Source organism: Pongo pygmaeus, chromosome 3 (genome assembly GCF_028885625.2).
Source record: "Pongo pygmaeus isolate AG05252 chromosome 3, NHGRI_mPonPyg2-v2.0_pri, whole genome shotgun sequence".
Taxonomy (NCBI): Eukaryota; Metazoa; Chordata; class Mammalia; order Primates; family Hominidae; genus Pongo; species Pongo pygmaeus.
This window is the reverse complement of record NC_072376.2, coordinates 85,687,985-85,715,949: the sequence shown is the minus strand read 5'-3', so window position 1 is coordinate 85,715,949 and position 27,965 is coordinate 85,687,985. Positions and strand designations below refer to the sequence as shown.

Genomic DNA, 27,965 nt, shown 5'->3' with positions numbered 1-27,965 from the left:
CATTATAGGTGCATATTATGCATTTAGCAAAAAATTTCCACTGAAAAAAATTAAGATTACAAAAACCTTGTAACTTAAAATAGTGTAAGTTATCTAAAAAGCTCACCTCCATAAAAAACAAACAAACAAACAAACAAACAAACAAAAAAAAACTCATTCTTTAGAAATGCTAGGTAATGGAATATAAGTCTGTGCATGAATACTGGTTTTGGGGTTTAAATTAGTTTGAAACTGAAAGAAAAATATGACTGTTCTGCCTAGGAATTCAGAATTGGCTTCTAAAGGAATTGCAGTTCAGGAAAAGAAAGGAGAAGGAGGTAAGAAATATATAGAAATAACTTTAATGAAAATACCTGCAATCATTGAGTATGTAGCATATGCCAGAAACTCTTTAGACACAATATTTAATTTATGATATGAAGAGCTCAACTTTTAAAATAGGCAACATTCTAATGGGCTTTGGAGGAAGATGAGATAATTTCTCACTGAGAAGATCAAAGAAGATGACAAGGAAAAATTCTGCACTGCATTTAGCCTTGAGGAATTCATCAGAATCTTTATCAAACTACTAATAATTTTCAGCATGCCTTTTGGAAAACCCACCTGGTACTCTACCTCCTCCTGTAAAGTAAAGACAGCTATTGAGCATGCCAAAAAGTACCTTTAACCTGGAATTAATCACTGATTTACATCTACACAATAAAGGAGTAAAGGCAATAGTTACAAATATTAAGTGTGTCAATTGTATTTTGCAAAGGTGGCTACAACAATATCTCCTATACCATGCTCTTCTTACAGAGAGACTTTGACAACCCTCCCATTAAGAGGTAAGGTGTGCATACTGTCTCCTTCAAACTGATGATGTTTCACAGTGTTTCAACAAATAGAGCATGGCAGAAGTGACTTCTGAGGCTAGATCAGAAAAGCCAAGCAACTTGTGCTCTATCCACTAGAGTACTCCTTTTTGAAGCCATTGGCCATGTGTAAGCAGTCCAACTGACCTCAGGCTACCAGGCTTTGGGAAGCCCAAACTAGCCTAGCAGTGAGATTACATAGAGAGGCCCTGAGATTATATAAGAAGAAAAAAAGATGTCAGACCAGTGACTAGGTGCTTCAGTCCCCCAGAGTCCCAGATCCAGACATTGTCTGACTGTACCCATATGAAAGATCATAAGCCAAACACCCAAATGAGCCTTTCCTGAATTCCTCACAATAAAATGGTAGTTGTCATTTTAAGTCACTAAATTTTGGGGTGTTTTGCTATGCAGCAACAGTAACTGAAACATTAAACATTTATTATGAAGTAATATCTATGCTAGATCATACTTCTCAAATTTTAATGACTATATGACTTGCCCAGATATATTGTTAAAGTGAAGTCTGTTTAGTAGGTCTAGATGAGAGCTTCAGATTCTGCATTTCCAACAAGCTGCCAGGCAATGCACATGCTGCTGGTCCACAGTCCACACTTTGCACAGAAAGTTGACGCAGGAATAGCATTTCTTTATCTAGAGGCATTCTGTCTTCTTTTCTTCTTGGCGACATGACTAAACAGCTGTTTCATAGCAAGTAGACTTGTCAGGAGAGTAAGTCTATACAAGAATGGATGACTTCTAGATGTTTCATAACTGTACCTGTAATTTGACAAACACAAAGTTGTATAATTTGGAATTCAAGAACATATGCTGACACTGTTTCTTAAAAACCTGTGAGTCATTGTTTTGTTGACCTGAAACTTCTAGAATTTCATGATGATGAAGATGAGTTAGGACTATATTTACATGCATTAAATATTCACTATGAACAGATCACTGTGCACTGTGAGGTATGTCAGACATTCCTTGAGTGCACATGAAATGACCAACTGTACCTTCCAGACTAGTAGGGGAAGAAAATCACTGATTTAAACCTTTTGTTTTTACAGAGGGGGTGATAGGTAGAAAGTTCAATAGTCTAAGCTGAATTGTAAATGCAGGATTGTGCAGCTGGTGCAGAAGAATTAAATTTAGAAGCATTGGTGGGTGGAGAAGAGTTCTCAAGAACATCCAGAAGTTTTTTCTAGACTAGGAAAGGTAATGCCATTGTCCCCTAAGATGTGTCATTCAATGTCACTAAATCTTCAGTCTTTATTTCACCTCTCTATTAGAGATTCCTCATGCTCAGTATAATGCCTGGGCATCAGACCTGCCTTTCATCTGTAATTATATCTCCTACTAGTCTGCAAAACTTGTGCAAAACTTACCCCCCACAACACATATATACCCAACAAAAGTTGACATCACAGACAGAAATTGGCTGAATATTCACAAAAAAATCTCTTTTCTCTTCCTATATACACAAGAAGACTACTTTTCCAACCTGCCTTGCCACTGGGCTGGAAACATGTAACTGAGTTCTGACCAGTGAAATATGAATGAATGTGCTATGCACCACATCTAGGCTTGGCCATTAATTTATTTGCACAGTTCCCTACTCTCTCTCCTTCTGTTTCCCAGTGACACTGGACACAAATGCTCCAGATAGTGCAGCTTCAAGATGCAAACATCTTGGATTCCTGAGTTACTCCTTGTAGAATTATAAGGAGCTGAGCTGACCTAGACAGAGCTAAGCTGCTAGGTATCAGAGTAGCCAAGAAGCAAAAATGAAGCAAGAAGCAAAAGTGAAAGTAACAGTGAAACATTTAATCACTTACAGGGACAGGATAAGCAAGAGGTTAACCTGAAGAAAATGCTGACTCCTCCTGATCAATTTTTTTCCCATGGACCAGCACCAGTCAAGAATTAGCAGGACTAGTATAGACATGGTATCTGGCTCACTCCTGAAGGAGCTTCCAAAAAAAGGCTCTTGGGATTTTATGGACCCTGGAGCAAGGGGAAAGGAAAGGGGAAATGTCTGGGAGTGGAAAAGTCCTGAATATTGAGTTAGGGTGGAGAAACGTTTCTTCAAGTTTGATTCTTCAGCTCTTTAATAAGGAGGTCTCAGCAGAGGCACCTGAGGAAGGCCTCAGCTGAAGGCCTCCTATAAAGAAGCCTCCAAATGGAGGCATCTCATCTAGGAATGGTGATATGTATAGGAGAAAAGTCAGCCAGGGAGCCTGAGTCCTCAACTGCAATCTCCTTCGAAGATTGCATTTGCCACACCGAGACTGGTGTGGGTAGGGCAGCTTTGTGACTGCCTATTGTTTGTCATAAAACAAAAAGAAAAATCACATGTTGATTTTAGCCAGGAGTTTTAGCCAGACTCCTTAAGAGTGGCCTAAGGGAACCATTCAACTTAGACTGTGATATGAGAAAGAAATAAATCCTTATTGAATTAAATCACTAGAACTTTGGAGTTTACTTGTTAGCACAGCATAGCCTAGTTTATCCTATTATAATATTGCCCTTAATGAAAGTTTAGGATGTAATGTCTACAAAGTAGGCCTGTCACTAGAAAAATGACCCTGGTTCTCAATGTAAAAGAGCTAATGGGGAAGTGATAGATAAAGAACAGAGAAATGGTTCATGTTTTTATATCTCCCTCCCACCCCAGTTTCTTAGATAATATACAAATCTTGATTCCTGCAGCTTATCTATCTTCCACTCCTCTTGGGATGCCAATAAGGATAAAACTGCAGCAGCCACTGAAGTCCAGTCAAATGACAAAACAATTGAAAAAGAAATTATATCTCACGACAAAAGGCCTAGCATATGCTTAAAATATTTGAATAGATGTCCCCCAGTTACACAGAAACGGGAAAACTAAATTATGCTAAAGAATGTGGCTAGAGTTTCTGGATTCAGGAACTATATCTGTATATGTAACCTTATCACAATAGTATTTCCTAATGCTCTCTGGAGACTAGAGCCAGATATAGAATAATGATGCTGTCATGAAATATGACAGATATTGTAAGAAACCTGAAGTACTAACCAAAAAATCAGTAAAGACATTATCTAACAACTAATGAGTACAGAAATCTTGTGGTAACGTTTCTTTATGTTTAAAAATAAGATTTTTAAACATATTTTTACATTTTAACACCATTTTACATATTTTACATTTTAAACACCAAGATATTCTTCTTGGTGGATGATTGAGGTAGTGGCCATTAAAGTTAATTATATCAAATATTTCCAGCTCCTCTTTTTCAAGGCAAATGGTAGGGCTGCATGTTCACATCTCCTTTGAAGTGAAGTATGACAATATGACTTCCTGTCATTAATGGTGTATAAGTAGAAATGATATGCTTATTCTGAATAGAAACTTAAGAGATAATTCATGATTTAGTATCATCCTCTCCTTCTGACACAGTGAGCATAGGGCAGGTGTTGAAATGAGGTCTTCATTGCCCTGAGTCCCTTAGTGACTATGACAGCAGACCTCCTACCAATCAACATTAGACAGGTGGCACGAGTGAAAAAGAAATTTTGTTAAGCTAAGCAAATTAGAGATAATTTGCTACCATGCTATAACTTTGTCTATCCTGGGATTATTATTTTTACTTTTAACAAACTTATAAAGGAAAAAATCATCTGCAAGTCATGGAAGGAGAAAATAGGTCAGACACTAGATCAGACATTAGCAGCTGGGCAACACTTAGAAAAGTAGGCACATGTTTTGCATGAAACCTCCTCTTCACTCTCACTAAGGCACCCCAAATTTTGCCTCTGAAAGTTCAGTCAAAATGTTTGTATCAACAGAGTGCATAATGTTAAACTTTGGATCCAATAACCCTGGGCATAGCTCTTTTGAGCAGAAAGCCTTTTAGTAAGTCTAAATTCCCACGCACTATACAATGGCCAAATAGATTTATCATTCTCTATTGTTCACTTTTCTATACATTTGTTCATTGTCATATAGTTGACAGTTACTAAAATAAACACAAAATGTTCAGGACAAGGTATTTTTAATGAGAACTATCCGCCAAGAAAGATAAGGTAGGTTATTCTCTGGGTGGGGGCAGAGGACCTATTCCCCCTATCCCTTACAGGAACACCAAATTAAACAACCATCTACACAAAAAAAGTATACTTTATAACAACCAAAAATCAGGTGAGCAATCACAGTACCTCTAGTTAACTTCATATTACTGAAATAGGTACTGAAAAGGGCAGAAAAAAACAGTCTTGAATTGCCATTGCCACTCCTTTCCTACTCTCCTAGCAGTGGCTGCATGGCACACAGAATCTGTATGCTGGGAAGGGAGAGTGTAATGATTGTGAGACTTTGCATTGAACTCGATGCTGCGCTATCACAATGGAAAGCAGAACCTTGCTGTACTTAGCTAATGCTTGCCCATGGAGAGAGCATTTGGACAAGCTAGATACAGGGAAATTGCCCATCTTAGCAGTTGGAACTTGAGTTTCAGCAAGCCTTGCCACTTGGGGCTGAAGTGCTCTGGGGCCCCACATAAACTTGAAAGACAGTCTAGGCCACAAAGACTGTGATTCCTAGGTGAGTCCTAGTGCTGAGCTGGGCTCAAAGCCAGTGTACTGGGAGGCCCAAGAACTACCGAGACACCAGCCAGGGCAGCTAAGAGAGTGTTTAGAGTGTTTGCCCTCCCCCAACCCCAGGCTGCACAGCTCATAGCTCCAAAAGAGATCCTTTCCTTCTACCTGAGGAAAGGGAATGGTAAAGTGGACTTTGCCTTACATCTTGGATACCAGTTCATCTACAATAGAATAGGGCACTGGTCAGAGTTACGAAGCCCCATTCCATGCCTTGGCTCCCGGACAACATTTCTAGACACACCCTGGGACTGAAGTTAACATGCTGCCTTGAAGAGAAGGACCCAGTCATGGCAGGACTCATCACCTGCTGACTAAAGAGGCCTTGGGCCCTGATTAACCAGCAATAGTACCCAAGTAGTATGCCATTAGCCTTGGATGAGACAGAAACTTGCTGGTTTCAGGTGAGGCACAGCATACTCCCAGCTGTGGTAGCTGTGGAGAGATGTCCCATCTGCTTGAGAAAAGCAGAGGAAAAAGTAAAGAGGACTTCATCTTGTACCTTAGGTACCAGGTTGGCCACAATAGAGTAGAAAACCAGGCAGGCTCTTAAGGTTCCTGATTACAAGCCTTTGCTCTTGGACAGCATTTCTGGACCTGCCCTGGGCCAGAGGGGAGCCTGGAAGAGTGGGTCCCAGGCTTGACAACATTCACCACAAGCTGACTGAAGAACCCCTGGGCTTTAAGTGAACATTGGTGGAATCCTGACAGGACTCTCCATGAGCCGGTGGTGGTGGTGGCCATAGGGTGAGGCTCCCTAGCCTATGAAAAGGGAGGGGAATAGTGAGAAGGACTGTGTTACATGGCTTGAAAGCCAGCTTGGCAGCAGTACAATAGAACACCAGGTAGATTTTAAAGGTTTTTTTTACTCTACTCCTTGGCTTCTAGATGGCATTTCTGGACCCACCTGGGGCCTGGGGAGCTCACCACTCTAAAAGGAAAAAGATAACGTTGTCTGGCTTCACCACCTGCGGATTGTACAGCCCCAGGGCCTTCAGTGAACAAAAGCTGTAGCAAGGTGGTAGTCACAGTGAGCCTAAGGCAAAACCCAGTACTGTGCTCCCTTAAGGTCTAACCTAGTGCAGTCCCAGCAGTGGTGGCCAAAGGGGTGTTTGTGTCACCCCACCTCAAGCTCCAAGTCTCTCAGCACAGAGAGAAAGACTCCGTTTGTTTGGGAGAAAGTAAGGGAAGAGAACAAGAGTCTCTGCCTGGTAATCCAGAGAAATCTTCTAGATCTATTCCAAAACCACAAAGGTGATACTTCTAAAAGTCAATAAGAAACACAGCATCACTGGGCTTATAGTGCCCCCTAATGAATATAGGGCTTAGATCACAATACCCAAGTCCTTCCAAATACCTGGAAAGTGTTCCCAAGAAGGATGGGTACAAAGAAGCCTAGACTGCAAAGATTATAATAAATACCTAACTCTTCAATGGTCAGACACAGATGAACACCTGCAAGCATCAACACCATCCAGGAAAACACGACCTCACCAAACAAACTAAATAAGGCACCAGGTAACAATCCTGGAGAAAGAGAGATATGTGATCATTCAAACAAAGAATTTAAAATAGTTGTTTTGAGGAAACTCAAAGAAATTCAAGATAACAAAGAGGAGGAATTCCAAATTCTCTCAGATAAATGTAACAAAGAGATTGAAATAATTAAAAAGAATCTAGCTTCAGTACCATAAGACAGGGTGAAAAATAAGAGGCCAGACACGGTGGCTCACGCCTGTAATCCCAGGACTTTGAGAGGTCAAAGCAGGCAGATCACTTGAGGTCAAGACTTCAAAACCAGCCTGGCCAACATGGTGAAACACATCTCTACCAAAAAATACAAAAATTAGCCAGCCATGGTGGTGCACACCTGTAGTCACAGCTACTCAGGAGGCTGAGGTGGGAGAATTGTTTGAACCCAGGAGGCAGAGGTTGCAGTGAGCCAAGATCACGCCACTGCACTCCAGCCTGGGCAACAAAATGAGACCTTGTCTCAAAAAGTAAAAATAAAAGATTAAAAACAATCAACCAAGGCCCAGCACAGTGGCTCATGCCTGTAGTCCTAGTACTTTGGGAGGCTGAGACAGGCAGATCACTTGAGCCCAGGAGTTCAAGACCAACCAGGGCAACATGGCAAAACCCCATCTCTACCAAAAAAAAAACCACAAAAAAACTAGTTAAGCACGATGGTATGTACCTATAGTCCCAGCTACTCAGGAGGTTGAGGTGGGAGGATGGCTTGAGCTTGGCAGGTGGAAGTTGCAATGAGCTGAGATCACACCACTGCACTCCAGCCTGGGTGACAGAGGCAAGTCATGTCAAAAAATAAATAAATAAATAGAATCAAGCAGAAATTCTGGAATGGGAAAATACAAATGACATATTGAAGAATGCATCAGTCTTTTAATAGCAGAATTGATCAAGCAGAAGAAAGACTTAGTGGGCTTGAAGAGAGGTTATTTGAAAATACACAGAGGAGACAAAAGAAAAAAAGAATTAGGAGGAAAGAAGCATGTCTACAAGCTCTTTAAAAAAATAGCCTCAAAAGGGCAAATTTAAGAATTATTGGCCTTAAAGAGAAGGTAGAGAAAGAGATAAAGGTAGAACATTTATTCAACAGGGTAATAACAGAGAACTTGCCAAACCTAGAGAAAGACATCAATATCCATGCACAAGAAGGTTATAGAACACCAAGCAGATTTAATCCAAAGAATACTATGTCAAGGCATTTAATAATCAAACCCCCAAAGGCCAAAGATAAAGAAAGAATCCTTAAAGCACAAAAGAAAAAAAAAATGCTGTACAATGGAGCTCTAATACATCTGGCAGCAGAGTTTTCAGTGGAAACCTTACAGGCCGGGAGAGAGTGGTACCACATATTTAAAATGCTGAAGGAAAAACAAACAAACAAACAAACAAAACCCGTTACCCTAGAATAGTATATTCAGTAAAAATATCCTTCAAACATAAAGGAGAAATGATGACTTTTCCATACAAACAAAAGCTGAAAAACTTAACACCAGACCTGTCCTACGTAAAATGCTAAAGGGAATATTTCAATCAGAAAGAAAAGGACATTAATGAGGAATAATAAATCATCTGAAACTACAAACCTCACTGCTAATATTAAGTACAGAGAAAAAAACACAGAATATTATAATACTGTGATGTATAAATTATTCTTAAGTAGAAAGATTAAATGATGAACCAATCAGAAATAACTATAACAGATTAAGATGGTAGAAAGGAATCAGGACTAGCATGCAGCTCCCACTCGGACAGAGATAGCAGCATGTGGAGACTCACATTGTAAATTTTTGCTCCAAGAACTATTGCAGAAACATACCAGGAAAGCTGAGAGGATCCACAAACCCTTTAAAGGAACTGGATCACCCCTGCAGGCTCCCTGAGATACTGAAAAACTGTGAGTCGGCTTGCTTTCTCAACAGAGAGGATCATACTCTTGGGCAAGTTTTCAGCCCTCGTACCTGGCTGCCTGGAAATAGACTTGGTGCTTTTGGGGGAGCATAGTGGGAGGGAGACCAGCCTTTAGGATTGCAGGCTGCATGGGAGTGAGATGAGGCCTGTGGTTGCTGGCTTTCCCTCACTTCCCTGGGGACCTGTATGACTCAGCAGAGGCAACCATAATCCCCCTGGGAATATAACTCCATTGGGCTGGGAACCACACCCCCATCCCCCAAAGCCTAAGCAAGCCCAGCCCAATGACAGGCTGAACTCAGACAAACCTATCCCTGCCCCTACTCGATGGTCTTTCTCTGCCCTCCCTGGTATCCAAAAACAAATGTCACAATCTCTTGGGAGCTCTATGGCCCTGCCCACCACCTGAGAAACCTAAATACTTAACCAGGTGTCCTTAGGGCAAGTTTGCACCCTCCCTATGGGACTGCAGTTGATGCACTCTTGAAAATCTTCACCAGAGCAGGTGCTGGTATCCATGGCTGCAAGACCTGAAGATGAATGATATTGCAGGACTCTTTGCAGACACTCCCTAATACCACCAGCCCAGAGCTGGCAGCTCTGCTGTGTGGCTAAACTGAGAAGAGCAAAAACAATCACTACCATTTAGCTCTCAAAAAGCTCCATTGCTACAGGAAGGAGGAGAACACCACATCAAGGGAGCAGCCTATGGGACAAAAGAATCTGAACAGCAGCTCTTGAATCCAAGATCTTCCCTCTGACATAGTCTGCCCAAATGAGAAGACACCAGAAAAACAATTCTGGTAATATGAGAAAACAAGGTTCTTCAATATCACCAAAAGATCACACCAGCTCACCAGCAATGGATCCAAACCAAGATAAAAATCTCTGAATTGCCATAAAAAGAAATCAGAGGGTTGATAATTAAGCTAATCAAGGAGGCACCAGAGAAAGGTGAAGTCCAATTTAAAGAAATCAAAAACATAATATAGGATATGAAAGGAAAATTCTTTAATTAAATACATAGCATAAATAAAAAACAATCACAACTTCTGGAAATTAGCAAAATTCACTGGAAAGTCTCAGCAATAGAATTGAACGAGTAGAAGAAAGAACTTCAGAGCTCGAAGACAAGGCTTTGGAATTAACCCAATCCATGAAAGACAAAGAAAAAAGCATTTTAAAAAAATGAACAAAGCCTACAAGAAGTTTGTGACTATTGTAAACATACAAACCTAAGAATAATTGGTGCTCTTAAGGAAGAAGAGAAATCTAAAACTTTGGAAAAATATCTGATGGAATAATTGAGGAAAACTTCCCCAGCCTTGCTAGAGATCTAGACATCCAAATACAAGAAGCTCAAAGAACACCTAAAGTCATCACAAAAGCATCATTTTCTAGGCATATAGTCAACAGGTTATCTAAAGTCGAGACAAAGAATCTTGAGAGTTGTGAGACAAAAGCATCAGGTAACCTATAAAGGAAAACCTATCAGATCAACAACAGATTTCTCAGCAGAAACTCTACAAGATAGAAGGGATTGGGGTCCTATTTTTAGCTTCCTTAAACAAAATAATTATCAGCCAAAAATTTTGTATCCAACCAAACTAGGCTTCATAAATGAAGGAAAAATACAGTCTTTCCCAGAAAAACAAATGCCCACGAGAACTGCTAAAAGGAGATCTAAATCTTGAAATCCTCAAAATGCACCAAAATAGAACATCCTTAAAGCATAAATCTCACAGGACCTTTATAACAATAACATAATGAAAAGAAAACAAGGTATTCAGGCAACAAATAGCACAATGAATAGAATAATACTTCATATCTCAATACTAACATTGAATGTAAATGTCCTAAATGCTCCACTTAAGATACAGAATGGCAGAATGAATAAGAATTCACCAAGTTTTTGCTATCTTCAGGAAACTCACCTAATGCATAAGGACTCACAAAAACTTAAAGTAAGTGGGTAGAAAAAGATATTCCATGCAAATGGACAACAAAAGTGAGCAGGAGTAGCTTTCTTAGACAAACTTTAAAGCAACAGCAGTTAAAAAAGACGAGGAGGGATGTTATATAATGACAAAAGAACTAGTCCAACAAGAAAATATCACAATTCTAAATACATGTGCACCTAACTCTGGAGCTTTCAATATAAAACAGTTACTTCTAGACATAAGAAATGAGATAGCGGATTCCATTCCAAGACGGCTGAATAGGAACAGCTCCGGTCAGCAGCTTCCAGCGTGATGGACACAGAAGACAGGTGATCTCTGCATTTCCAACTGAGGTACCTGGTTCATCTCACTGGGACTGGTTGGACAGTGGGTGCAGCCCACAAAGGGTGAGACAAAGTAGGGTGGGGCGTCGCCTCACCTGGGAAGCTCAAGGGGTCAGGGGATTTCCCTTTCCTAGCCAAGGGAAGCTGTGATAGACTGTACCTGGAAAAATGGGACACTCCTGCCCAAATACTGCCCTTTTCCCATGGTCTTAGCAACCAGGAGACAAGGAGATTCTCTCCCATGCCTGGATCAGTGGGTCCCACACTGACGGAGCCTTGCTCGCTGCTAGTGCAGCAGTCTGAGATAGACCTGCAAGGTTACAGCCTGGTGAGGGGAGGGGCATCTGCCATTACTGAGGCTTAAGTAGGTAAACAAAGCAGCCAGGAAGTTCAAACTGGGCGGAACCCACCTCAGCTCAGCAAGGCCTACTGCCTCTATAGACTCCACTTCTGTGGGCAGAGCATAGCTGAACAAAAGCCAGCAGAAACTTCTGCAGACTTAAACATCCCTGTCTGACAGCTCTGAAGAGAGCAGTGGTTCTCCCAGCATGATGTTTGAGCTCTGAGAATGGACAGATTGCCTCCTCAAGTGCGTCCCTGACCCCCATGTAGCCTAACTGGGAGACACTTACCAGTAGGGGCCAACAGATGCCTCATACAGGCGGGTGCCCCTCTAGGATGAAGTTGCCAGAGGAAGGAGCAGGCAGCAATATTTGCTGTTCTGCAGCCTCTACTGCTGATACCCAGGCAAACAGCGTCTGCAGTGGACCTCCAGCAAACTCCAACAGACCTGCAGCTGAGGGAACTGACTGTTAGAAGGAAAACTGAAAACAGAAAGGAATAGCATCAACATCTACAAAAAGGACATCCACACCAAAACCCCATCTGTAGGTCTCCAACATCAAAGACCAAAGGTAGATATAACCACAAAGATGGGGAGAAACCAAAGCAGAAAAGCTGAAAATTCTAAAAATGGGAGCACCTCTTCTCCTTCAAAGGATCATAGCTCCTCGCCAGCAACAGAACAAAGCTGGACAGAAAATTACTTTGATGAGTCGACAGAAGTAGGCTTCAGAAGGTCAGTAATAACAAACTTCTCTGAGCTAAAGAAGCATGTTCTAACCCATTGCAAGGAAGGTAAAAACCTTGATAAGAGGTTAGACGAATGGTTAAGTAGAATAAACAGTGTAGAGAAGACCTAAAAGGACCTGATGGAGCTGAAAACCATGGCACAAGAACTTCGTGATGCACGTACAAACTTCAATAGCTGATTTGATCAAGTGGAAGAAAGGATATCAGTGATTGAAGATGAAATTAATGAAATAAAGCAAGAGGACAAGTTTAGAGAAAAAAGAGTAAAAAGAAAAAAACAAAGCCTCCAAGAAATATGGAACCATGTGAAAAGACCAAGTGTACATTTGATTGATGTACCTGAAAGTGATGGGGAGAATGGAACCAAGTTGGAAAACACTCTTCAGGATGTTATCCAGGAGAACTTCCCCAATCTAGCAAGGCAGGCCAACATTCAAATTCAGGAAATACAGAGAACACCAAAAAGATACTCCTCAAGAAGAGCAACCCCAAGACACATGATTGTCAGATTCACCAAGGTTGAAATGAAGGAAAAAATGTTAAGGGCAGTCAGAGAGAAAAGTTGGGTTACCCACAAAGGAAAGCCCATGAGACTCACAGTGGATCTCTCAGCAGAAACTCTACAAGTCAGAAGAGAGCGGGGGCAAATATTCAACATTCTTAAAGAAAAGAATTTTCAATCCAGAGTTTCATATCCAGTCAAACAAAGCTTCAAAGTGAAGGAGAAATAAAATACTTTCTACAGAAGCAAATGCTGAGAGATTTTGTCACCACCAGGCCTGCCTTACAAGAGCTCCTGAAGAAAGCACTAAACAGGGAAAGGAACAACTGGTACCAGCCACCACAAAAACATGACAAACTGTAAAGACCATTGATGCCATGAAGAAACTGCATCAATTAATGGGCATAATAACCAGTTAACATCATAATGACAGGTTCAAATTCACATGTAAGAATATTAACCTTAAATGTAAATCAGCTAAACACCCCAATTAAGGGACACAGGCTGGCAAATTGGATAAAGAATCAAGACCCATCAGTGTGCTGTATTCAGGAGACCCATCTCATGTGCAGAGACACAAACAGTCTCAAAATAAAGGGATGAAGGAATATCTACCAAGCAAATAGAAAGCAAAAAAAAAAAAAAAAAAAAAAAAGCAGGGGTTGCAATCCTAGTCTCTGATAAAACAGACTTTAAACCAAAAAAGATCAAAAGAGACAAAGAAGGCCATTACATAATGGTAAAGGAATCAATGGAACAAGAAGAGCTAACTATCCTAATATATATGCACCCAATACAGGAGCACCCAGATTCATAAAGCAAGTCCTTAAAGACCTACAAAGAGACTTAGACTCCCACACAATAATAATGGGAGACTTTAACACCCCACTGTCTAATATTAGACAGAACAATGAGACAGAAGGTTTACAAGGATATCCAGGACTTGAACTCACCTCTGCACCAAGCAGACCTAATAGACATCTACAGAACTCTCCATCCCAAATCAACAGACTATACATTCTTCTCAGCACCACATTTCACTTATTCTAAAATTGACCACATAATTGGAAGTAAAACACTCCTCAGCAAATGTAAAAGAACAGAAATCACAACAAACTGTCTCTCAGACTACAGTGCAATCAGATTAGAACTCAGCATTAAGAAACTCACTCAAAACCACTCAACTACATGGAAACTGAACAACTTGCTCCTGAATGACTACTGGGTAAATAATGAAATTAAGGCAGAAATAAAGATGTTTTTTGAAACCAATGAGAATGAAGACACAACCTACAAGAATCTCTGGGACACATTTAAAGCAGTGTGTAGAGGGAAATTTATAGCACTAAATGCCCACAAGAGAAAGTAGGAAAGATCTAAAATCAACACCCTAATATCACAATTAAAAGAACTAGAGAAGAAAGAGCAAATGCATTCAAAAGCTAGCAGAAGGCAAGAAATAACTAAAATCAGAGCAGAACTGAAGGAGACAGAGACAAAAAAAACCCTTCAAAAAATCAATGACTCCAGGAGCTGGTTTTTTGAAAAGCTCAACAAAATTGATAGGCCACTAGCAAGACTAATAAAGAAAAAAAGACAGAAGAATCAAATAGACTCCATAAGAAATGATAAATGGGATATCACCACCAATCCCACAGAAATACAAACTACCATCAGAGAATACTATAAACACCATTACACAAATAAACTATAAAATCTAGAAGAAATGGATAAATTCCTAGACACATACACTCTCCCAAGACTAAACCAGGAAGAAGTTGAATCTCTGAATAGACCAATAACAGGCTCTGAAATTCAGGCAATAATTAATAGCCTACCAACCAATAAAAGTCCAGGACCAGGCGGATTCACAGCCAGATTCTACCAGAGGTACAAAGAGGAGCTGGTACCATTCCTTCTGAAACTATTCCAATCAATAGAAAAAGAAGGAATCCTCCCTAAATCATTTTATGAGGCCAGTATCATCCAGATACCAAAGCCTGGCAGAGACACACACACACAAAAGAGAACTTTAGACCAATATCCCTGATGAACATCTAGAAAACCTAGATGAGATGGATAAATTTCTGGTAATATGCAACCCTCCTAGATTAAACCACGAAGATATAGAATCTCCGAACAGACCAACAACAAGCAGTGAGACTTCAATGGTAATTTTAAAAATTGCCAACAAAAAAAATGTCCAAGACCAGACAGATTCACAACTGAGTTTTATCAGACATTCAAAGAAGAATTGGTACCAATTTTATTGACACCATTCCAAAAGATAAAGAAAGAGAGAATCCTCCCTAAATCTTTCTATGAAGCCAGTATCCTCCAGATACCAAAACCAGGAAAAGACATAACAAAAAAAGAAAACTGAAGACCAATATCCCTGATGAACATAGACACAAAAATCCTCAACAAAATACTAGCAAACCAAATCCAACAGCATATCAAAAAATAATCCGCCATGACCAAGTGGGTTTCATACCAGGAATACAGGGGTGGTTTAATATACATAAGTCAATAAATGTGATACACCACATGAACAGAATTAAAAACAAAAAATCACACGATCATCTTAATAGATGCAGAAAAAGCATTTGACAAAATTCAGCATCCCTTTATGATTAAAACTCTCAGAAAAATTAGCATAGAAGGGACACACGTTAAGGTAATAAAAGACATTTATGACAAACCCACTGCCAACATTCTACTGAATTGGGAAAAGTTTAAAGCATTCCCCTTGAGAACTAGAATGAGACACGGATGCCCACTTTCATCACTTCTATTCAACATAATACTGAAAGTCCTAGTCAGACAAGAGAAAGAAATAAAGGGCATCCAACTTGGTAAAGAAGAAGTCAAACTGTCACTGTTTGCTGATGATATGATCACATACTTAGAAAACCCTAAAACCCTAAAGACTCATTCAAAAAGTTCCTAGAACTGGTAAATGAACTTCAGCAAAGTTTTAGGGTACAAAACTAATGTGCACAAATCAGTAAGCTCTGCTATATACCAACAGCAGGCAAGCTGAGAATCAAATCAAGAATTCAACCCCTTTCAGAATAGCTGCAAAATAAAAAGAAAATACTTAGGAATACACCTAACCAAGGACATGAAAGATCTACAAGGAAAACTACAAAACACTGCTAAAAGAAATCATAGATGATACCAACAAATGAAAACACAGTCCATGCTCATGGATGGGTAGAATCAATATTGTGAAAATGACCATACTGCCCAAAGCAATCTACAAATTCAATGCAATTCCCATCAAAAGACCACCATCATTCTTCACGAAAAGTTAAGAAGTGGAGAGACAAGTTAAGGTGTAGTTTTTATTAGGTTTCTTTTTGCTTGTTTGTTCATTTGTTTATTGAATCAGTGTTAAGTTATAGTCAGCCTAAAATAACGGATTATAAGATAGTATTTGCAAGCCTCATGGTAAACTCAGGTCAAAAAACATTTAGCAGATAAACAAAAAATTAAAAGCAAGGAATTAAATCATACCACCAGAGAAAATCACCTTCACTAGAAGGAATACAGGAAAGAACTATATGGCAATAAATATTTTATACATAAAATAAAATACCTAGGAATTAACTGAAAAAAATGAGAGATCTTTACAATGAAACAGAAATAAGAATCCTGAAATTTACATGGGACCACAAAAGACCCATAATAGCCAAAGTTATGCTGGCCAAAAAGAACAAAGCTGGAGGAATCACATTACCTGTCTTCAAATTATACTACAAAGATATAGTAACAAAAATGACATGATACCTGCATAACTGGTCTATGGTCTATGACATATAGACCAGTGAAACAGAATAGAGAACCAAGAAATGAATCCATACATTTACACTGAACTCATTTTTGACAAAGGTGCCAAGAACATACACTGGGGAAAGGACAGTCTCTTCAATAAATGGGAAAATTAAACATCCATATGCAGAAGAATGACACTAGACCTCCTAGCTATGGCAAAATACAAAAATCAATTTAAAATGGATTAAATACTTAACTCTAAGACTTCAAGCTATGAAACTACTACAAGAAAAAAGTGAGTAATCTCTTCAGAACATTGGAGTGGGTAAGGATTTCTTGAATAATACCTCACAACCACAGGTAACCAAAGCAAAAATGGACAAATGGGATCACTTCAAATTAAAAAACTTCCTCACGGCAAAGAAACAATCAACAAAGTGAAGAGACAACCCACAGAACGGCAGAAGATATTTGCAAACTACCCATCTGACAAGGGATTAATAACCAGAATATGTAATAAGCTCAAACAACTCTATTGGGAAAAATCTAATAATCTGATTTAAAATTGGCAAAAGATCTGAATAGACATTTCTCAAAAGAAGACAGACAAATGGCAAACAGGTATAGGAAAAGATGCTCAATGTCACCGATCAGAGAAATGAATATCAAAATTACAATGAGATATAATCTCACTTCAGTTTAAATGGCTTTTATCCAAAAGACAGGCAATAACAAATGCCAGTGACGAAATGGAGAAAGGGGAATCCTTGTACACTGTTGGTGGGAATTTAAATTAGTATAACCACTATGGAGAACAGTTTGGAGCTTCCTCAAAAAAGTAAAAATAGAGCTACTATAGGATCCAGCTATCCCATTGCTAGTTATATACCCAAAAGAAAGGAAATCAGAATATTGAAGAGGTATTTGCACTCTCATGTTTAGTGCAGCACTATTAGTAGGCAAGGTTTGGAAGAAACCTAAGTGTCCATCAACATATGAATGGATAAAGAAAATGTGGTACATACACACAATTGAGTACTAGTTAGCCTTAAAACAGAATGAGATCCAGTCATTTGCAACAACACAGATGGAACTGGAGATCAGTATGTTAAGTGAAATAAGCCAAGCACAGAAAGACGATCATTGCATGTTCTCATTTATCTTTGGGAGCTAAAAATTAAACAATTGAATTCATGGAGATAGAGTAGAGGGATGGTTGCCATGCTGGAGGCTGGGAGGAATAGTGAGAGTGGGGGGGCAGGAAGTGGAGATGATTAGTAGATACCAAGAAATAGTTGGAAAGAATAATACCCAGTATTTGCTAGCACTACAGAGTGACTATGATTTAAAAAAAAAAAAAAAACTATGCATTTAAATTAGCTAAAAATTTATAATCTGATTGTTTGAAACTCAAAGGATAAATGCTTGAGGTTACGGATACCCCATTTGCCCTGATGAAATTATTGTGCATTGCATGTCTATATCAAAATATACCATGTAACTCATCAACATACATACCTACTATGTACCCATAAGAATTAAAAAATTTTGAAAAGAAATATACAATAGTTTGCTTTCCTTATTTCCTATTTTTTGTTTGGTTTCTATGAGAACTTGTCTTAAGTATTGAACTCTGAGACAATGTGTATTCAGTGTCAAATATCCAAATGAAAATGTAATAATTCAGTTAGTTTTCAAATATCTCTCAGTAGCAGTAAACATATGAGATTCTGTAAACCTCAGATGACATGTGTTTTCAGATTTAGAGGGTAAGAGCAAACAATCATCATCTTTTGAAGCAGAAGCAAGTCAGAATTACTATAAAATAAGTGGGACTAGTCACAGGCAGAAGTGCTTCACTTAAAATGTGTTTCTAATGAGACATGATTTTTCTTTTTTTTTTTTCTTTCTGAGACAGAGTTTTGCTCTTATTGCCCAGGCTGGAGTGCAATGGCATAATCTCGGCTCAACACAGCATCCGCCTTCCTGGGTTCAAGCAATTCTCCTGCCTCAGCCTTCTGAGTAGCTGGGATTACAGGCATGCGCCACCAGGCCGGGCTTTTTTTTTTTTTTTTTTTTTTTTTAGTAGAGACAGGGTTTCTCCATGTTGGTCAAGCTGGTCTCAAACTCCCGACCTCAGGTGATCCACCCACCTCGGCCTCCCAAAGTGCTGGAATTACAGGCGTGAGCCACCGCACCCAGCGAGACATGATTTTTCTATGTCTACTCAGAGTCTAATAAAAGATAGGTAGGATTTAGCCCCAAGAAAATGGAGTTTAAAAATCTATAAACAAACAATAAAATCACTCATTTACATTTTAAATTATTTAGCATGAGGATAATGGATCAAAAAATATGTGGATTATAAGAATAGGTCAGTATTTATCAAGAATTTTCAAGGAGAATCACTATTTTCATGGGATTTGCTAATCACAAAATAGATACATTTTATAATGAGGCAACAATAACTCCAAAGATTTTCTACTTACTGGGAAAAGGATCCCATTATATATTTACTGTTTTTTTTCTTTTTCATATTTTCTCAGAAAATTTTTAAAATTAATACTTCAATTTCCCAGGATTCATTATGTGAGAATGTCAGACAATAGTATTCTGTGACAGAGGCACAAAATGTAAATTCTGTGTAACCAAATGTAACCAATGTAAATTAACCAATTGGTATTCTACATTATAATTCATTTTCTTGAGTGTTTGGCTCTCAGATCCTGGTGTCCTAGGAATGAACTGATAAAATGTAGGTTTAGGTTCAGGTGTGGTGGTTCACACCTGTAATCCTAGCAACTCAGGATGCTGAGGCAGAAGGATTGCTTGGGGCCAGGAGTTTGGGACCAACTTGGGCAACATAGCAAGACCCCATCTATAAAAATAAAATAAAATAAAACTTAGTCGGGTGTGGCAGTGGACACCTGTAGTCCTAGCTATTTGGGAGGCTGAGGCAGGAGGATTGCTTGAGCCCAGGAATTGGAGGCTATCATGAGCCATGATTGCATTACTAGCAATACCATAACTCAAAAAAAAAAGTTTATAAACCTACAACGGAAGATGGCCGAATAGGAACAGCTCCGGTCTACAGCTCCCAGCGTGAGCGACGCAGAAGACGGGTGATTTCTACATTTCCATCTGAGGTACCGTGTTCATCTCACTAGGGAGTGCCAGACAGTGGGTGCAGGTCAGTGGGTGAGTGCACCGTGTGCCAGCCGAAGCAGGGGCGAGGCATTGCCTCACTCGGGAAGTGCAAGGGGTCAGGGAGTTCCCTTTCCAGGGGTGACAGACGGCACCTGGAAAATTGGGCCACTCCCACCCTAATACTGTGCTTTTCCGACGGGCTTAGGAAACGGTGCCCCAGGAGATTATAGCCCGCACCTGGCTCAGAGGGTCCCACGCCCACGGAGTCTCGCTGATTGCTAGCACAGCAGTCTGAGATCAAACAGCAAGTCAGCAGTGAGGCTGGGGAAGGGGCTCCCGCCATCGCCCAAGCTCGCTTAGGTAAACAAAGCAGCCGGGAAGCTTGAACTGGGTGGAGCCCACCACAGCTCAAGGAGGCCTGCCTGCTTCTGTAGGCTCCACCTTTGGGGGCATGGCACAGACAAACAAAAAGACAGCAGTAACCTCTGCAGACTTAAATGTCCCTGTCTGACAGCTTTGAGGAGAGCAGTGGTTCTCCCAGCACGCAGCTGGAGATCTGAGAACAGGCAGACTGCCTCCTCAAGTGGGTCCCTGACCCTGGACCCCCGAGCAGCCTAACTGGGAGGCACCCCCCAGCAGGGGCAGACTGACACCTCACACGGCCAGCCGGGTACTCCAACAGACCTGCAGCTGAGGGTCCTGTCTGTTAGAAGGAAAACTAACAGAAAGGACATCCACACCAAAAACCCATCTGTACATCACCATCATCAAAGACCAAAAGTAGATAAAACCACAAAGATGGGGAAAAAACAGAGCAGAAAAACTGGAAACTCTAAAAAGCAGAGTGCCTCTCCTCCTCCAAAGGAACACAGTTCCTCACCAGCAACGGAACAAAGCTGGATGGAGAATGACTTTGACGAGCTGAGAGAAGAAGGCTTCAGATGATCAAATTACTCTGAGCTACGGGAGGATATTCAAACCAAAGGCAAAGAAGTTGAAAACTTTGAAAAAAATTTAGAAGAATGTATAACTAGAATAACAAATACAGAGAAGTGCTTAAAGGAGCTGATGGAGCTGAAAACCAAGGCTCGAGAACTACGTGAAGAATGCAGAAGCCTCAGGAGCCGATGCGATCAAATGGAAGAAAGGGTATCAGCCCTGGAAGATGAAATGAGTGAAATGAAGCGAGAAGGGAAGTTTAGAGAAAAAAGAATAAAAAGAAACGAGCAAAGCCTCCAAGAAATGTGGGACTATGTGAAAAGACCAAATCTACGTCTGATTGGTGTACCTGAAAGTGATGGGGAGAATGGAACCAAGTTGGAAAACACTCTGCAGGATATTATCCAGGAGAACTTCCCCAATCTAGCAAGGCAGGCCAACATTCAGATTCAGGAAATACAGAGAACGCCACAAAGATACTCCTCGAGAAGAGCAACTCCAAGACACATAATTGTCAGATTCACCAAAGTTGAAATGAAGAAAAAATGTTAAGGGCAGCCAGAGAGAAAGGTCGGGTTACCCTCAAAGGGAAGCCCATCAGACTAACAGCTGATCTCTTGGCAGAAACCCTACAAGCCAGAAGAGAGTAGGGGCCAATATTCAACATTCTTAAAGAAAAGAATTTTCAACCCAGAATTTCATATCCAGCCAAACTAAGCTTCATAAGTGAAGGAGAAATAAAATACTTTACAGACAAGCAAATGCTGAGAGATTTTGTCACCACCAGGCCTGCCCTAAAAGAGCTCCTGAAGGAAGTGCTAAACATGGAAAGGCACAACCGGTACCAGCCACTGCAAAATCATGCCAAAATGTAAAGACCATCGAGACTAGGAAGAGACTGCATCAACTAACGAGCAAAATAACCAGCTAACATCATAATGACAGGATCAAATTCACACATAACAATATTAACTTTAAATGTAAATGGACTAAATGCTCCAATTAAAAGACATAGACTGGCAAATTGGATAAAGACTCAAGACCCATCAGTGTGCTGTATTCAGGAAACCCATCTCACGTGCAGAGACACACATAGGCTCAAAATAAAAGGATGGAGGAAGATCTACCAAGCAAATGGAAAACAAAAAAAGGCAGGGGTTGCAATCCTAGTCTCTGATAAAACAGACTTTAAACCAACAAAGATCAAAAGAGACAAAGAAGGCCATTACATAATAGTAAAGGGATTAATTCAACAAGAAGAGCTAACTATCCTAAATATATATGCACCCAATACAGGAGCACCCAGATTCATAAAGCAAGTCCTGAGTGACCTACAAAGAGACTTAGACTCCCACACATTAATAATGGGAGACTTTAACACCCCACTGTCAACATTAGACAGATCAACGAGACAGAAAGTCAACAAGGATACCCAGGAATTGAACTCAGCTCTGCACCAAGCGGACCTAATAGACATCTACAGAACTCTCCACCCCAAATCAACAGAATATACATTTTTTTCAGCACCACACCACACTTATTCCAAAACTGACCATATACTTGGAAGTAAAGCTCTCCTCAATAAATGTAAAAGAACAGAAATTATAATGAACTATCTCTCAGATCACAGTGCAATCAAGCTAGAATTTAGGATTAAGAATCTCACTCAAAACTGCTCAACTACATGGAAACTGAACAACCTACTCCTGAATGACTACTGGGTACATAACGAACTGAAGGCAGAAATAAAGATGTTCTTTGAAACCAATGAGAACCAAGACACAACATACCAGAATCTCTGGGATGCATTCAAAGCAGTGTGTAGAGGGAAATTTATAGCACTAAATGCCCATAAGAGAAAGCAGGAAAGATCTAAAATTGACACCCTAACATCACAATTAAAAGAACTAGAAAAGCAAGAGCAAACACATTCAAAAGCTAGCAGAAGGCAAGAAATAACTAAAATCAGAGCAGAACTGAAGGAAATAGAGACACAAAAAACCCTTCAAAAAATTAATGAATCCAGGAGCTGGTTTTTTGAAAGGATCAACAAAATTGATAGACCGCTAGCAAGACTAATAAAGAAAAAAAGAGAGAAGAATCAAATAGATGCAATAAAAAATGATAAAGGGGATATCACCACCGATCCCACAGAAATACAAACTACCATCAGAGAATACTACAAACACCTCTACGCAAATAAACTAGAAAATCTAGAAGAAATGGATAAATTCCTCAACACATACACCCTCCCAAGACTAAACCAGGAAGAAGTTGAATCTCTGAATAGACCAATAACAGGAGCTGAAATTGTGGCAATAATCAATAGCTTACCAACCAAAAAAAGTCCAGGACCAGATGGGTTCACAGCCGAATTCTACCAGAGGTACAAGGAGGAACTGGTACCATTCCTTCTGAAACTATTCCAATCAACAGAAAAAGAGGGAATCCTCCCTAACTCATTTTATGAGGCCAGCATCATCCTGATACCAAAGCTGGGCAGAGACACAACCAAAAAAGAGAATTTTAGACCAATATCCTTGATGAATATTGATGCAAAAATCCTCAATAAAATACTGGCAAACCGAATCCAGCAGCACATCAAAAAGCTTATCCACCATGATCAAGTGGGCTTTATCCCTGGGATGCAAGGCTGGTTCAATATATGCAAATCAATAAATGTAATCCAGCATATAAACAGAACCAAAGACAAAAACCACATGATTATCTCAATAGATGGAGAAAAGACCTTTGACAAAATTCAACAACTCTCCATGCTAAAAACTCTCAATAAATTAGGTATTGATGGGACATATCTCAAAATAATAAGAGCTATCTATGACAAACCCACAGCCAATATCATACTGAATGGGCAAAAACTGGAAGCATTCCCTTTGAAAACTGGCACAAGACAGGGATGCCCTCTCTCACCACTTCTATTCGATATAGTGTTGGAAGTTCTGGCCAGGGCAATTAGGCAGGAGAAGGAAATAAAGGGTATTCAATTAGGAAAAGAGGAAGTCAAATTGTCCCTGTTTGCAGACGACATGATTGTATATCTAGAAAACCCCATTGTCTCAGCCCAAAATCTCCTTAAGCTGATAAGCAACTTCAGCAAAGTCTCAGGATACAAAATCAATGTACAAAAATCACAAGCATTCTTATACACCAATAACAGACAAACAGAGAGCCAAACCATGAGTGAACTCCCATTCACAATTGCTTCAAAGAGAATAAAATACCTAGGAATCCAACTTACAAGGGATGTGAAGGACCTCTTCAAGGAGAACTACAAACCACTGCTCAAGGAAATAAAAGAGGATACAAACAAATGGAAGAACATTCCATGCTCATGGGTAGGAAGAATCAATATCGTGAAAATGGCTATACTGCCCAAAGTAATTTACAGATTCAATGCCATCCCCATCAAGCTACCAATGACTTTCTTCACAGAATTGGAAAAACCTACTTTAAAGTTCATATGGAACCAAAAAAGAGCCCGCATCGCCAAGTCAATCCTAAGCCAAAAGAACAAAGCTGGAGGCATCACACTACCTGACTTCAAACTATACTACAAGGCTACAGTAACCAAAACAGCATGGTACTGGTACCAAAACAGAGATATAGATCAACGGAACAGAACAGAGCCATCAGAAATAACGCCACATATCTACAACTATCTGATCTTTGACAAACCTGAAAAAAACAAGAAATGGGGAAAGGATTCCCTATTTAATAAATAGTGCTGGGAAAACTGGCTAGCCATATGGAGAAAGCTGAAACTGGATCCCTTCCTTACACCTTATACAAAAATCAATTCAAGATGGATTAAAGACTTAAACGTTAGACCTAAAACCATAAAAACCCTAGAAGAAAACCTAGGCATTACCATTCAGGACATAGGCATGGGCAAGGACTTCATGTCTAAGACACCAAAAGCAATGGCAACAAAAGCCAAAATTGACAAATGGGATCTCATTAAACTAAAGAGCTTCTGCACAGCAAAAGAAACTACCATCAGAGTGAACAGGCAACCTACAAAATGGGAGAAAATTTTCGCAACCTACTCATGTGACAAAGGGCTAATATCCAGAATCTACAATGAACTCCAACAAATTTACAAGAAAAAAACAAACAACCCCATCAAAAAGTGGGCGAAGGACATGAACAGACACTTCTCAAAGGAAGACATTTATGCAGCCAAAAAACACATGAAAAAATGCTCACCATCACTGGCCATGAGAGAAATGCAAATCAAAACCACAATGAGATACCATCTCACACCAGTTAGAATGGCAATCATTAAAAAGTCAGGAAACAACAGGTGCTGGAGAGGATGTGGAGAAATAGGAACACTTTTACATTGTTGGTGGGACTGTAAACTAGTTCAACCCTTGTGGAAGTCAGTGTGGCAATTCCTCAGGGATCTAAAACTAGAAATTCCATTTGACCCAGCCGTCCCATTACTGGGTACATACCCAAAGGACTATAAATCATGCTGCTATAAAGACACATGCACACATATGTTTATTGCGGCATTATTCACAATAGCAAAGACTTGGAACCAACCCAAATGTCCAACAATGATAGACTGGATTAAGAAAATGTGGCACATATACACCATGGAATACTATGCAGCCATAAAAAACGATGAGTTCATGTCCTTTGTAGGGACATGGATGAAATTGGAAGTCATCATTCTCAGTAAACTATCGCAAGAACAAAAAACCAAACACCGCATATTCTCGCTCATAGGTGGGAATTGAACAATGAGAACACATGGACACAGGAAGGGGAACATCACATTTCGGGGACTGTTGCAGGGTGGGGGGAGGGGGGAGGGATAGCACTGGGAGATATACTTAATGCTAGATGATGAGTTAGTGGGTGCAGCGCACCAGCATGGCACATATATACATATGTAACTAACCTGCACATTGTGCACATGTACCATAAAACCTAAAGTATAATAATAAAAAAAAAAAAGAAAGAAATGTGAAAAAAAAAAAAACCTACAACAAATACATCTAGGATATGACTCATCTACATATCTTTGTCTTATAAGCCCCTGCGTAATTATTCAACCAGCCCCCTCATAAAAACATCTTTTGTTGCAATATAGTTTAAAAAGAGAAAACGGGAGAACATAATTCACCTACCAATTGGTGAGTGCATTCTGAAGGTAACCATGTGACTTGAAGGTCCTGCGCTTCTCGTTGAAATCTCTCAACTTTCTAACTATGATTTGTACTTCTCCATGAGTTGCTTTCTGAAGAAACTGAGCAACTGTAATGTTGGGAGTGAAACATAATATTTATGTTAAAGATGGACTCAAGCCCTTTTCTTCCAGTGTTTTTTGTTTTATCATTGCTCCATTCCGAACTCCAAAAACAATGTTATTTCAAATTTCAGACAAAACAATAGTGATAATAAAACTCACATGTTTCTTACATTCTCTCTGGGTAATTCTGGCTATTAATATACTGTATGGCTGAAAAAATGAGATTTTATTTGCTGCTGTGCTATCTGAATGCTTGTGTCCCCTAAAATTCATACATTGAAAATCTAACCCCAAGGTGATAGCGTTTGTAGGTGGTGCCTTTGGGGAGGTGATTAGATGATGAGGTTGGAGTCTTTATGACTGCAACTAGTGCTCTTATAAAAGAAGCCCAAAGGAGCTGGTTTACCTTTTTCCCCATATTAGGACACTACAGTGGGCACCTTCTATGGACCAGAATGTAGATCCATCTCAGATTCTGAATATAAGGATGCTTACCAGATACCAAATCTGCCAGTGCCTTGATCTTGGAGGTCCCAGCCTCCAGAACTGTGAAAAATAAATTTCTGTTGTTTAAAAACTATCCAGTTTACGGTATTTTGTTATAGACGCCCAGATGGAGTGAGATATTTGCATAAAGGAAAATTTTCCAAATTGAAATCCCTCTTTACAATTCCACAACCTATATTTGTTCTCTCATAAATTTCTAGATGTATTTTTATTTACTATAAGTTAAGCAAATTATCAGAATGTATCTTCACTTGTATTTAAACGGTATCCTGTGAATGACTTATATTCAAACATGTTGTGTAGGTGAAATCTATCATTGTTCTACAAATAAGCTGCATGTACTTGTGTTAACACTTCTGAATTAAACTTAATATTTTAGTTATTTAACTCTTTATATTAGAAGTTACTAGCACACCTAAAATTAAGGTTTACCATTGGGTATAAAAGTATAGACATTAATACCTTGCCAGGCTTAATTCGGCAACGTCGGTGTTTCACACATCTTGGATCACCTCCATCTTCTTCATCATCTCCACTCACCAAAATCACACACATATGTTCTCTATTGATAACAGTGTCTTTTCTCCTGTAATAATAGCTCCCAAAGAGCTTAGCAGCTGTTAAACAAACCCTTATCATTTACTATATTGAAATAAGAAAAGGCTTCGGAGACAGCTATTCTGAGTTCAACTTCTAGCTCTGGTACTTACTATGGTCTTGGGAAAATAAGCTCTCTGAGTTTCTGTTTCTCTGGCTATAAAATTTAAATAAGTTCTACTATATTGGGTGGTAGTCAAGATTACATGAAAGCATATATGGGCTGGGCATGATAGCTCATTCCTGTAATCCCAGCACTTTAGGGTGCCAATGCAGGAGGCCAGGATGCCAAGACGTGAGGCCAGGAGTTTCAGACCAGCCTGGGCAACATAGTTAGACCTCACCTCTACAAAAAAATGAAAAACTACTCAGGTACAGGGTTATGCCCCTGTAGTCCTACCTACTCAGGAGGTTAAGGCAGGAAGATCACTTGAGCCCAGGAGGTCAAAGTGGTATGAATGATCATACCACTGCATTCTAGCCTGGATAACAGACCAAGACCCTGTTTCTAAAAATAAAATTTTAAAATAAGAAAATAAAATAAGAAGGCATGTGTGTGAAGTACGAGCACAGGGCCTGGCACATAACAGGTACTGAATAATGTAGCTCATAATATTATTTCTGCTATTATTCAAAGCATTGCTTTGTCTAAAACTGCTTATCCAATTCTAAATATAAGTTTAAAATAGAACATTCTCTTACCTAGAGTGGAAGTGAGGCTGAAGTGGAATATTCCTGTGTGTGTTTCTTCAAAATATCAGCTCTCTCTGTATGTTCATTCCACAAATTAATGTCTTGCAATTTTCAATGATTCTATTTACAGTAATGACCTCTGAAAAAGATAAGCCTTCCCATGTACACTTTAGTAGTCAATGTGCCTTACTTATCTTATCTTTATACCTGGAATATGTA

At 39.5% G+C, this 27,965-nt stretch overlaps 1 long non-coding RNA gene across 1 annotated transcript; it reads right to left on the bottom strand.

Annotated features, from left to right (window-relative positions):
• Positions 1–335: 335 nt before the first annotated feature.
• LOC129035666 (uncharacterized) lies at positions 336–27,965 on the bottom strand. Its single transcript, XR_008502268.2, has 4 exons — positions 27,756–27,965; positions 26,919–27,073; positions 25,828–25,954; positions 336–1,634 (listed from the first exon to the last, which is right to left on the bottom strand). It is a non-coding gene; the product is annotated as an uncharacterized LOC129035666 (long non-coding RNA).